Raw genomic sequence first — 14,609 nt, forward strand, 5'->3', positions numbered from 1 at the left:
CAGATATATCCACCGTGATATTTCAGGTCATTTTATTCATCGAGATTTATACAATGCTTCTGACAAGTTTTTTTTTTTAAGTTATCAAAACAGTGACTATTGTCCTGGGGATGTTTTGAAATTCTATTCATGCCATTAATATGAAAGTGTGCATCCCAAATGGCATCCTTTTCCCTCTATAGTGAACTACATCAGGAATAAGGTGCCATTTGGGATGCACACAATGTCGGAACAGGTTGGCAGCTCGTATTAGAGCTCTGTTAGAGCAGCCAGTCACACCTTACCTGGGATAACCTTGAGCCTGTACTTCACAATCGCCCCCCCCCCCCCCCCCCCCCCACAAATTGTTCTTATGCTCTTAATACACAAGTGTATCAGGGTCGTTCCACAAATTCAGTGCCTTTTGAAAAGTGTAACTTGGTAAAAAAACAACAACTGATTTCACTTAATTTTCACATTCTTTCTTAAAGAATTCAGCTTAAAAAAATAAAAATAATAATTCCCATCTCAAAAGGTTAAATAAAAAGAAATAGTGCCAAATAAAGTAACAGGGTTGATGATTTCATCTTAAAACCCTTGTGACAGAGGAATGGAAGCGTGTTGTGTGCAACAGGGAGTGGCAATTGAATGCAAGCTTGACCAGCTCAGTTTTCTACCACAAAACATGAGAAAATGTTTAATAAAAGAAGAGTAAAACCAGCTCTCCTTTTACTCTCTAATTTTAATATTAGATGTTCAATGTTCCTTTTGAAAATAAATATTTAAAAAAAGAATTGTTTCACATATTAAAATGGGAGTTTAGTTCACATAACAGGGTTGACCTTAAAATGAGGGACAGGCATAAATGAATCACTAATCACATTAAATAAATAATAGTCTTCAGAAATGGCTTTGTCAAAGCAACAAAATAACTAGGAAATTTTGAAACATTTTGGGAACAAGTGGGTTAAAATCCTCCTTTTGACAAGGACATGTCAATGATTTCAATGATCAATGATTTTTTGAATTCTCCATGTGGTATATATTAAAGGACACTTCACTTAATATAACAGACTTTTAAAATGCAATATTAGTGCACAATTTCTACTTAATATATCAAATGGATGCAAAAGGCACTCATTTCATGGAACGACCCGACGATTATAATACAGGTGTACTATGAGAGTCAATTAAACATACCATTTGAATATGTTTCCAAAGACTGCACCTGGTTGAGGAGATAGCCACCGTTGGAAGTACTGAACCAATTTCCATGCCATGTCCCATCATGCACTCTGCCCAGGTATTAGTATGACCTCAAGCATTGATTGATGATGTTTTGCATAATTTTTCTGTGGTCTGTAATTACAAGACTGTCTTAATCCCCCTATCTTATCCTGCTGCCATTTTCCTTGTGAGGCTTGACCTCGATCAAAGATAAAGTGCCCATCTAATTTCCACTCTCAATAAAATGTCTGAGCTTCACTGATAAACTAACACATGCAGCTTTAGCTTAAACAGCATTTCGTCATCTATCATTTCTTTTTTTCTACTCCCTGTGTGGTGTGAACATGGACTATTTACCTGTGGAGCTTGACAAATCAAGAGCCATCCAAATTATGTTTTGTCTGTAGAGGGCAGTATTGACCTGATAGTCTCTGAATGGTCCCTGTAGAGTGAAAAGGATTTAGAGGAGCTTTAATGAACTATGTATTTTTGTGTGTGTAATGTCACCAAGGTAGAGCTGCCTGTTAATAGGTAACCATTTGAACCATGGACTTGTATATGGCTCTTGTGTATGGCTCCTCTGTAACCAACGATTGCATCTATGTATGCATTTTGTGACAATGTATATTAAAAAATGAATATGGAGGTCAAATTGAGGGCAGATCATCGTCAAGCTAGTTAAATGTAGAATCTGCAATAACATTGAACTCCAATTCAAATTTATGTTCATACACTGTAAAAGATCAACATTATACTTAATCATTTATTTGTTGTATATTAACTGTGAACTCAGTTGTGTTGGAAAATAATCTCAGGGTTCTAGTGCTTCTTTGTATTCTCTCACTGCTCCTCATTTACAGTGAAGGTCTTGGTCGTCTCAGTGCTCTGTGTTGATGTGATGCTGTGCAGAAGTGGCAGCCTCGGAATGGAGATAGAGGAGGGTGCTTGTTGTGATGACAGAGACTTGCTCCTAAACAAGACATGAAGCACACTCACGGACACGCTCGCTGCTGATGGGTGGCTGGGGAGCTGTAAATTACTTCCAGAAAAGCCCTTACCGGATAATAATCCAAGAATTGGCTGCTTGTACCTGGAGAAGAAAGCCTTCATCACCCACACTCAAGACATTGAACTGATATTCACAATACTCAAAAAGCTCTCGCTCTTCCTCCTCTGCGTTTCAGAGTAGCTGGTTCGGGTTTAAACCAATCAGTGCTTACATAGCAGTAAGCAGCAACACATTGTCAAGCAGAATGTTAGATTTATGGCACATTGTTAGATTTTTGACACATTGAACATTGGAAGTCACTCAGTGAGTGACTGTTGAATGCTATTTACTGAAATGTCAATTTAGTGGAGGCGGTTTGAAGCTAACGCAGTCATTCGTTCACTTTCATTGAAAACTGAGGCGTAGTTTCATGGTCTAAGTAAAATGTAATGTATTTTAAGAAATTATCATTTTATTTTGTTGGTAGGTTATGAAAAGCATTTTGGAAATATAGAATATCATATTGTTGTGAAAATATAAATTTGAACTAATTTCTGAATGTTTCAAGTAAAAACAAAACGATATGGTTAAGAGCAAATGAAATGGTGCAAGTGAGTAATAAGCTATTAAGCTCTGTTGAATTAGGCAGAAAATTGATATGCTGCTTGAACAAATAATATTCAGAGGTATTGCTACACAGGTGGTCATTATGGTCAAAGTGGAGACTGTACTGTGGTTACCCAGGCTGCATCCCAAATGGCACCCTATCCCCTATATAGTTCCGTAGGGCTCTGGTCAAAAGTAGTGTGTTATGTTGGGGATAGGGTGCCATGTGAGACATATCCCAGTCTTGGGGGAGGGGGAGTTTTAGCCTGAACACATTCATAAATATCTTTCCTAAATGTGAACTGCATTCACCTATTCCGCATGTGTTTCTTCCGGTGCTCATTAAGAAATGCAGCGGCCATTACTGAAGCCCAAATGAGAGTGGACTTTGGTGTGTGGTTTAATGTGGGGTTTTTTGGGGTGTGTTTCTCTTGGTAGGAACTGGAACATTCTGTCGTACACGTCGATCCAGATCATCGTCGATCCAGACCTCTCCCAAACATGCTCAATGGGTATCATGGCTGGTTAGTTTGCAGGCGGTGTATGACGGTGTATGAATGGCACGACAATGGGCATCAGGATCTCGTCAACGTATTTCTGTGCATTCAAATTGCCATTGATAGAATTCAATTGTGTTCATTGTCCGTAATGCCTGCCCATACCATAACCTCACAGCCACCATGGGGCACTCTGTTCACAACGTTGACATCAGATAACAGCTCGCCCACACAATGCCATATGCATGGTTTGCAGTTGTGAGGCCGGTTGGATGTACTGCCAAAATCTCTAAAATGACGTTGGAGGTGGCTTATGGTAGAGAAATTAAGATTCAATTATCTGGCAACAGCTCCGGTGGACATTCATGCAGTCAGCATGCCAACTGCACACTCCCTCAAAACTTGATACATCTGTGCCATTGTGTTGTGTGATAAAACTGCATATTTTAGTGGCTTTTTATTGTCCCCAGCATAAGTTGCACCTGTGTAATGATCATGCTGTTTAATCAGCTTCTTGATATGCCACACCTGTCAGGTGGATGGATTACCTTGGTAAAGGAGAAATGCTCACTGAAAGGGATGAAAGCAAATTTATACACCAAATTTGAGAGAAATAAGCTTTTTGTGAGTATGGAACATTTCTGGGATCTTTTATTTCAGCTCATGAAACATGGGGCCAACACGTTGCATGTGTTACATGTGCGTTTAGATTTTTGCTTAGTGTAGCTAGCTGATATTTCTCTGTCAAATCACAGTTATGCCAAGATAGCAATAAGTACCTTTGTCTGGAATGTGGTTCATGAGACACCTTACTGCGAAAGTAGCGTTCAACTATTTTTTATCACGACATGTACATTTTAGCGCGTCATGTAAAGACATGTTACCGTGAAAACCAGTGGTGTAATGTGTCATAGCTGAATCAGAATTAGTTAGGTAACATAGATAAATAAGATGCTTTATTTACTTTATACTTGTCATTAGAATGTCTTCTTTTAGACTATACTGTTGGCAGTTGCATTTTCCTTTCTTCTCTAGGGAAAAGTCACTTGGGGCCCAGAGAGGGGAGAAGTCAGGCTTCTCTTTTACATGTCTGGTAATATGCAGAATATCAGAAAGGGAGAAGTCAGGTTTGAACATTGTCTTCATATTTGAATGTGTCTGTAACTATTTCTAAACCACGTGAAGGGCTCCACCATGTCTGTACTCCAGTCACTCCCTCCTTTTCCCATTGGGGGGAGGAGTATGGCAGTGTCTGGAACCATTGTATTACCCCTCTGATGTTGCATGCATCTTGACCTAGTATATGACCTAGAGGCTCACTCCCCTCCATGAGCTTGTCCAGGAGGGGTTGTATTTGAGATGGGTGTATCTATAATTGACAACTTATATACGCCATTGGATGAGGTAATGTTTTGGTACTATTAAGTACCAAGAACGAGAATTAGAACCTCGTCTAAGAGACCAAACTGAACGATAATTTATAGCGAATGCTATCTGGCTATGGGATACTCCTCTCTCAAGTAAAAGGCCCTTTGTGAAGTTCCTAAGATCTGTGGTTTGTCATGTGAGTTGAGAGGGTTGTATCTTGGCTATAAAAGATACTAAGTATTTTTTGTAAGCACTCTCAGAGAATTCCTTTATAGACCCTGAATTGATCTGAGAGTCAAAAGGCTATGGTGACGCTCATACAATTAAAGATGGACTTTAAAATATAATTCTGACTTGTGTGTGGTTTGTAAACTCTCCTCATTTAGTAATACAGGAAATTGCCACGACAAATGGTATCTCGAAACGTGGGTATACTCTAATTTTGCCAAACATTTCCCAAACAGCTGACCCGGCAAGTGAAGGTGCCCTGTGTGAAAAATTATATGACAAACAGTGAAATACACTCTGAATTATCTAAAATGATTAATCCCATATTGGTCTTTCACAGCCAAGCTGTACTGAGCAAGTAGGCTAATAGTAGGCCTACTATTGAAATAGATAAATGAGGCTGTCAAATTGATTTTTACCATTTCTTTCAGGTTTTCACTCTCAAAGTCACACTTTTTTAATAGAAAAATAACAAACTGTATGTTCTATGTCCACAACAATGCTAAACCCTTTAGACCCCAATAGAATTCTAGAATGATGCTGTAGATTACTGAGAATTTTCAAGATAAAGCTCATTTTCTCACACATTTCAAACAAACATACATAGCTCATAAACAAATAACAAATGACAATTATAAATTAACTTACTTTTAAAGAGCACCACCTCTTTAATGTGACACCACATTCATGAACACCCAACACAACAAAAAAACCTTCAGAGATGTTAAATTCTAGTAAATTTGACAAAATTACTCACTTAAAATGTAGCAAGTATAATATATTATACTTATAAATATTATTTACATATAAATAAATACAATTATCCAAAATGTGACCAGAGGACGATATTCAGAAAGTATTTCAAAATCCACACAAAGGAGGCTATTTGATTGACAATGATTCTTACTTCTGCAACAATGTTGCAGAAGATGCACACCACACACCCTCTCTTGAGCCCTTCAAACTTCACCTGCTTCCAAATGAGTTACAACTCGGTCCACATGCCTTGGTTCCATTCTCTTGGCTCCCCACTTCCTGCCATATCACAAAGGGAATGCACAAGCTGCATTTTGAATGCCTTCAGGGACCGGCACCTGCGGTTTCTGGGAAGAGGCCTTTGCAGGGTCCCCCACACAATGTACGCATTTATGATGGAAATGTTGAGCATCTCTCAAAACGCATACTTCCACCATTTTCTGCCTGTGCGTCCAACATTGTAATAGCTCCTCAGTTGGTCAAGATTTTCAACCCTGCCCATTTTCTTGTTATAATCCATTACAATGTCTGGAACAGATTTAAGTTCCTGACACTTTTAAAAACAACTCCAAATCCCCTGCCACTGTGTGATACAGGCTGTGTGGTACAAGGGTGAATGGCAGGACTTGGGGCACACACACTCAAGCGTGCTCTCCCTCTTCCTCCTCCTCTCCCTCTGATTCATCCTCTCCCTCTCCCTATCCCTCCTCTTCCACCCCTCTCCCTTCTCTTCCTATCCCCTCCTCCTCTCCCTTTTCTTCCTCCTCTCCATGTTCCTCTCTCGCTCTACTCTCCGTCCTCTTCACTCTCCTCTTGCTCTACTCCTCCCTCCTTGCTCCACATCTCTATCCCTCTAATCATGTCTAACTCCTCTTCCTTCCTCCCTGCCTTCAGCTGTTGAGCCCTGACTCTTCACATCACTTCCTTCTGCTTTCACTGACCTAGAGGAACAGAGTAACAGAGGGAGAGGAGAGGAGCAATGAATAGGATACAATTGTGATCAGGAACATAACCTCTCTCTCTCCCTCTCACACGGTCTCTCTTCCTTCCTGTTTATTTTTCTCACCCATACACACACTCTCTTCCTAATATGGAGTTTCCATAATAAATTGTGTGATACAGTTACACACCTCCCATTTCACTGTCACTCTCTCTCTCTCGGTCATCAACTTTTGCTTTCTTGTCTGACAGACTAACTACAGAGTTCGCCAATGTTAGCTGATTAGTTACAAAGCTGGGACAGTTTCAAAATTAATTGCATCGGTAGAAACCGGAAAAACAAGCAACAGGTTAGTTGGCTATGTAAACAAATATCCAACTCATCTTATGAGCTCCACTGCGCGGGCATCTACTAACCTAATGCGACAGCTAAACTGTCAAATAATAGGAAAACCTAGGCAATGTATAGCCTATGAATATCTACACCTAACAAACATTACAAACCATAACCTAAACCCAACAGATAAAAACGAAGCTGGTTGTCTGTATGGCTAACTAGTGAATTTACCGCTACACTCAATTTTTCTTGCCTGACAGACTAACTAGTTAGCTAGCTATAGCAAGCAAATGGACTGTTCCCATATGAATTACATCAGCAGAAACAAGACAAAACAACCAACAATATAGTTAGGTGACTATATACAGCTAAACACAGCAACTATTTCCATAAGACAGAGGTCAATCATTTGAGCTCCACCGCTGATGTACTCACCTGTACCAACCAAGCTATCATGACATGACTTGTTAAGATTAACAAGCGCCATTCCTCAGGTTTCACAGCATCAAACATCGACAACACCAAACATATATTTGCTGTTGACTTATTTCACTCACCTCGACATCATCGCTTTTCAAAGTGCAAGTACGCATCCAAATCCGTATCACCAACCAACATAGATAAGCCTCTTTCACAGTGAAAATTCTGTCTGCTTCGGTGTCATCATTTTGAGTAATGAAGTAAAAAGAACGTTGAGAAGACAGCATACCCTGTTTCCGGTTGATGACAACAGCCACGCGAATAACAGGTTGTTAGCAAATTCATTTTGCGATATTGAAACATATTATTGTTAGAAAAACAAATCTGTTCACAGCTGCTATAATAATTGAAAGAAAGGCCGTTGACCAAAATTGTGATTTTTGAGTGTAGTTAACCTTTAATTCAACTGAGCAGGCAGCAAGCACTGTTGTTTGTTTAGTGGTGTTTCTGTACTGCGCATGAGATGGAGTTTGCAAAACAAATTGCCACTGAATTGATGCACATAGTCATGATACCATTATGCCAGGTAGGCATAGGCTACTTTGTATCTAGTTTAATTGAAAACGTTTTTTCCATCTACCAGAAGACGGTTAGGCCTATCATTAGCATCGCTATATTTTTCCTGTTCCTTAATTGTTTGAAACCTGGACAATTTACTTCATATTATGAGGCATGTCTTACCTTGCTTCAAAGTAGACAATAGCCAAAATCCCACCATAGAAACGTGGAGGCAATTATTTTATAAAAACTTTCTTTAATTGTCTAGCAGCCAAAGGCATTACCCCAGTCATATTAGGAACCCATGATAGTTGTTGCATCTATAGATCTCCCCTCTTTCTAAATTTCAAATGGATATTTCCATCTCTGTCAATGAAACTACTTGCATGTGCGGTGCACATTTTAGAACAGTATTTTCAAATTGTATTTTGGAAGGCCTACCACAGAGTGCACATTGGTGCGCTTAAAATGTGAAACAATAGTTTGTCAACATTTTAAGCTAAACATTCGGATCTGTCCCATCAGCCTTATTAATTGATACGGCGGTGTATACCTCCAAACCACTACTTTGATATGCATTGTGGGGATTAAGAAGTGAGTATACGTAATGCCCACCAAAAACAAAAAGTGGGTATACGGCATATTTCTGCGTATACCCTCCACTACACCATTGGTGGAAATGATATACTCCAAGTTGATATTCACATCATAAGAATGAATTCCCTTCGACCACGCCCATGAATTGGGAAAACAAACATTATTTCCCATAGCACCCCATTAAAAAAAAGTGACCACTTCGTTGTTGATTTTTAGAAAAACAGAAATAACAAAAAAATGGCGAAAAGCTGCTGTGGTGTTCAATGTACATGTAACCAGGTGAAAAATTCTGACCTCCTGACCCAGGTTGGGAAATAGAGCCTGTGAAAAGAGCCTTGTGGCTTCAGGCTATTAGGCGTGGGAGAGTGGAAAATGTGGCAACCTGGTGTCCAAGTAGGCTACATGTGTGGAAAACATTTTATCACAGGTAAGCCATTTAAACTTGTTTAGTCCGTTTGTGACGCCACTCACTACCTGTAGCTGTAAAGTCCATTAGTTTGTGTTGTTGGTCTTTGCTCGATTATTAGCTAGGTAGCACTCACTCAAGTGGCAGCTAGCATCATCATGAAAGAGTCACGAGGGACGCCCTACAATATGAATTGTTTCTAATTGGAAGCAGGCAATGTTTCAATGTCATCTTTACAAATGTTGTACATTTCTTAAATGTAGTTTTTAATTGTCTAAAACAAGAAAATTGTGTTTGAAAAAGGTCAAGTTTTTACTGTGAGCTGGCGGTGCTGCAACGTTCAAAAACCGACTCGGACTATCAACAAATGCAATTTGAATGCCAGGTCTTCAGTCAGCTCAGCTGTCAACACAATATTCTACAACTGTCTAGTTTTGTCTAGTAGATCTTTCCCGGGGGACAAATCCTAGAACTAATATCCCAACAAGTGTAGGCTGTATATGAACATTGCACAAACATGGCCAGCTTGAGTGTAGATACCTTTATTATCAAAAAATTGTGTTTGTGTTAAAAATACAAAATTTTCTGCTGTAAATATGCAATCATATTGATTTGCTTGTAAAGACAGTATGCGTACACTTTACCTAGCAAATTAAAATAAGTTGAGATCTTCTTAGCTAGCCAGTTCGAATTGAACCATGGCTAAGGTTGCAAGCTGGCTAATGTTACATCCTATCAAACCTTAACATCAGGTGCAATGTTAGTTATACACATTAGGGAGAGGTTATGTATTTAGCAAGTTACATTGCAGTATCATAATGCACTTTTAGTGTTTGAAAAGACCGCCTGATATGTCAGCTTGTTTGGCTGGATGGGGTTTTTGTATAGAAGGCTTGCACCTAACAACTGTACCAAACACCATGTTGGAAGACCAAACTGAGTCTGTTGGAAATCCTCCAATCGGCTAAGTTTTGCTACCGCCAGACACTTTGGGAAGATGGCCCACTATTAAGAACCCAGAAAACGGAGTCAGTGGGAGAACCTATTCAAGTAAGTAAATATATTTTGAAAGAGATGTATTATTAACTAACTAGCTTGATACAGAAGCTTAGTGTGCAGGCTATCTCAAATGAGCTGGTATGTAATGTTCGATAGTTAACTATCTTTATATACTGTAGCTAGCTATGTGAATTAAATATCACCATCTTGTTAACTTCATATTAGCTAGTAAGCTGTCTTGTTGTATTTTTTCGTTGCAACTACAACAATGAGACAGCCTACAGGGAGGAGATCAAAGACCTGACCGTGTGGTGCAAGTACAACAACCTCTCCCTCAATGAGATCAAGACAAATGAGATGATTGTGGACTATAGGAAAAGGAGGATTGAGCACACTCCCATTCTCAACGATGGGGCTGTAGTGGAGCAGGTTGAGAGCTTCAAGTTCCTTGGCGTCCACATCACCAACAAACTAACATGGTCCAAGCACACCAAGACAGTCGGGAAGAGGGCACGACAAAACCTATTCCCCCTTAGGAGACTGAAAGATTTGGTATGTGTCCTCAGATCCTCAAAAGGTTTTACAGCTGCAACATCGAGAGCATCCTGGCTGGTTGCATCACTGCCTGGTATGGCAACTGCTCAGCCTCCAACTGCAAGGCACTACAGAAGGTAGTGCGTACGGCCCAGTACATCACTGGGGCCAAGCTTCCTGCCATCCAGGATCTCTATACCAGGCGGTGTCAGAGGAAGGACATAAAAATTGTCAACGACTCCAGCCACCCCAGTCATAGACTGTTCTCTCTGCTACCTCACCGAAACAGGACTGGAGCGCCAAGTCTAGGTCCAACGGGCTTCTAAACAGCTTTAATCCACAAGCCATAAAACTCCTGAACAGCTAATCAAATGGCTACCCAGACTATTTGCATTGCCCCCACACTCCACACACTTCTACGCTGCTGCTACTCTCTGTTAGTATCTATGCATAGTCACATTAATAACTCTATCGACATGTACATATTACCTCAATTACCTTGACACCGGTGCCCACACCCATTGACTCTGTACCGGTACCCCCTGTATATAACCCCGCTATTGTTATTTACTGCTGCTCTTTAATTATTTGTTATTCTTATCTCTTACCTTTTTTTGGGGGGGGGGGGGGGGGGGGGTATTTTCTTAAAACTGCATTGTTGTTTAAGGGCTTGTATGTAAGCATTCACTGTAACATTTCACATGTGACAAATACAATTGTATTTGATTTAGCTAGGTAGGTAGCTAGCTAACAGCCATGGAAGATTGTGAAAGGATTAGCCAGCACTTTCAGCTGTCAGAGAAGGGAGATTAGGCTTCTCGGATATGGCAGGTACCTTTGTGGGAGGATATTATGAAACTATTCTCTAGTTCCAGTCTCTAGCAAGAAACTGTGGACAGAGAGATATAGCAACATAATATTCAGGGTTGTCTACTGTAACTTGAGTATAATGTAGCCTGTTTCTTTGTGATGTTTTCTGTCCTCAGATAAAGAGATGTGTCAAAACCTGTCTGAAGATGAAGAGGTCCCAATGAATGTCCCAAGAGAATAATCCTTGTATACCATGGATTATATGTGTACCTATGTTAGCAAATTTTGTGAACAAAAATGAATTTTAAAAGTCACACAATGTATACAACTGTTACACCTGGAGCAGACCAACTCTGCTGAGTGTGCTGGCTTCTGTTCCAGCCCAGTACTAACATACCTGATTCAATGTATCAAACTTAATTAGTTAATAATAAAGTGTGCTATTACTGGGCTGGAACAGAAGTCTGTTCACCCAGTAGATCAGGGATCAATGGAGTGAGGTTGGCCACTGGTATTGACTTTTTTTGTTCACCTGAAATTACGTTTTAGTAATAATAGCCTTCTTGTTACTAAAATGTCTAACCTATACATATGAGTTCGCTTACTTGTACACTTTGAAATTATATGAAAGTGTTGATTCATTTAGGTAATAAAAAAAACGTGTTTTAATTGTTATCTTAACTATTATTCAAGATGAACTAGTGTTAATGTTGATTAATCACATATCACAGTCCTGCAATAAAGAGGGGAACGGAGTCTGTCTCTCATTTGTCTGTGTTTCTGTGTTGTATTTTCAAATGAACATGACCTTTTTGTTCAGTCATAAGCGCTCCAATTATATTGTTTTATTTGATTGTCACAATTCTTTCAGGATATCAGCCATGTGAACCCATTTTGCAGCATGCAACACCATTATCAGTACTTCCAACGGCACACATTTTTGTTGTAGCTCCGGACAAACATACCTGATTCAACTCATTGAGGGCCTGATGATTAGTTGACCCTTTGAATCAGGTGTGTTTGTCCAGGGCTACAATAAAACTGTTCTGTTGGGGGTACTCGAGGTCCGGAGTTGGGAACCACTGACCTACAGTATGATGGCATTAGCCTTATGGGCTATGCAATGCACACATTGACATGGTGCATCTGAAGCAGAGAATAGCTTAACTCACATGCTGTTTACATATTGTTCAGCTATATGTTCTCAAATTAAAAAAAGATACCAGTAGACAATGTATCCGAGGCTAATCACTATACTAGATTCTGTATATGCCTTGTGCTGACATGTCATTTCTTTGGTGCAAGTCCAAACCTTGTAATGTAGGTGGTGAATTGCCTGGAAGCAGGAGATGGGATCCTTAGCTTAAAAGAGAGACTACCGTTCAAATGTTTGGGGTCGCTTAGAAATGTCCTTGTTTTCCATGAAAACATACATGAAATTAGTTGCAAAATGAATAGGAAATATAGTCAAGATGTTGACAAGGTTATAAATAATGATTTTCAATCGAAATAATAATTGTGTCCTTCAAACTTTGCTTTCGTCAAAGAATCCTCCATTTGCAGCAATTGCAGCCTTGCAGACCTTTGGCATTCTAGTTGTCAATTTGTTGAGGTAATCTGAAGAGATTTCACCCCATGCTTCCTGAAGCACCTCCCACAAGTTGGATTGGCTTGATGGGCACTTCTTACGTACCATACAGTCAAGCTGCTCCCACAACAGCTCAATAGGGTTGAGACAGAATACCAGCTGACTGCTTCTTCCCTAAATAGTTATTTCATAGTTTGGAGCTGTGCTTCGGGTCATTGTCCTGAACTTGGCTCTAATTATGTGATGTCCACAGGGTATGGCATTGCAGAATGGAGTGATAGCCTTCCTTCTTCAAGATCCCTTTTACCCTGTACAAATCTCCCACTTTACCACCACCAAAGCACTCCCAGACCATCACTATTGCCTCTACCATGCTTGACATATGGCGTGAACCACTCCTCCAGCATCTTTCAATTTTTTTCTGCGTCTCACAAATGTTCTTCTTTGTGATCCCAACCTCAAACTTAGATTAATCTGTCCAAAACACTTTTTCCCAACCTTCCTCTGTCCAGTGTCTGTGTTCTTTTGCCCATCTTAATCTTTTATTTTTATTGGCCAGTCTGAGATACGGCTTTTTCATGGAAACTCTGCCTAGAAGGCCAGGCTTCCGGAGTCGCCTCTTCCCTGTTGACGTTGAGACTGATGTTTTGCGGGAACTATTTAATGAAGCTGCCAGTTGAGGACTTGTGAGGTGTCTGTTTCTCAAACTAGACACTCTAATGTACTTGTCCTCTTGCTCAGTTGTGCACCTGGGCCTCCCACTCCTCTTTCTATTCTGGTAAGAGCCAGTTTGCGCTGTTCTGTGAAGGGAGTAGTACACAGCGTTGTACAAGATCTTCAGTTTCTTGGCAATTTCTCGCATGGATTAGCCTTAATTTCTCAGGACAAGAACAGACTGACGGGTTTCAGAAGAAAGTTATTTGTTTCTGCCCATTTTGATCCTGTAATCGAACACACAAATGCTGATGCTCCAGATACTCAACTAGTCTAAAGAAGGCCAGTTGAATTGCTTCTTTAATCAACACAACAGTTTTCAGCTGTGCTAACATCATTTAAAAATGGTTTTCTAATGATCAATTAGCCTTTTAAAATGATAAACTTGGATTAACTAACACAATGTGCCATTGGAACAAAGGAGTGATGGTTGCTGATGATGGGCACCTGTATGCCTATGTAGATATTCCATTAAAAATCTGCCGTTTCCAGCTACAATAGTAATTTACAACATTAAATTAACAATGCCTATACTGTATTTCTGATCAATTTTATGTTATTTTAATGGACAAAAAACGTGCTATTCTCTCAGAAACACAGAAATTTCTAAGTGAACCCAAACTTTTGAATGGTAGTGTACATACAACTACTACCAAGTCCAATGCCATATACTTTTTCCAATAAGGGCTGAGAGGCACTTGAAGGTGCTACTGTGATAATGAAGATGGATTGCCTAAGATAGTGGTTATCAACCTTTTCTGAGTCAAGATCACTTTCACAGTCAAAAAGCAAGCTGAGATCTACTGCTCAGATTTTTTTTTTTTTTTTTACATTAACCTCACACAAACAGTTGTGTAGGAATGAGGTTTGGGCAGTAGGCCTAATACATTATCACAGCATATTGGCTATATGATTGGCCTGCCAATATTGTTAATCAGACCATATTATATTTCAGAACTCAAGCTTTGATAACAAAATAGATCAGTTGGTTTAGCACTTGTGAGGCACTGTGGAGCATGAATTTAAATAATTAGCTTTTTTTATTTTACTGGACTGAT

Source organism: Oncorhynchus mykiss, chromosome 8 (assembly GCF_013265735.2).
Source record: "Oncorhynchus mykiss isolate Arlee chromosome 8, USDA_OmykA_1.1, whole genome shotgun sequence".
Classification (NCBI taxonomy): Eukaryota; Metazoa; Chordata; class Actinopteri; order Salmoniformes; family Salmonidae; genus Oncorhynchus; species Oncorhynchus mykiss.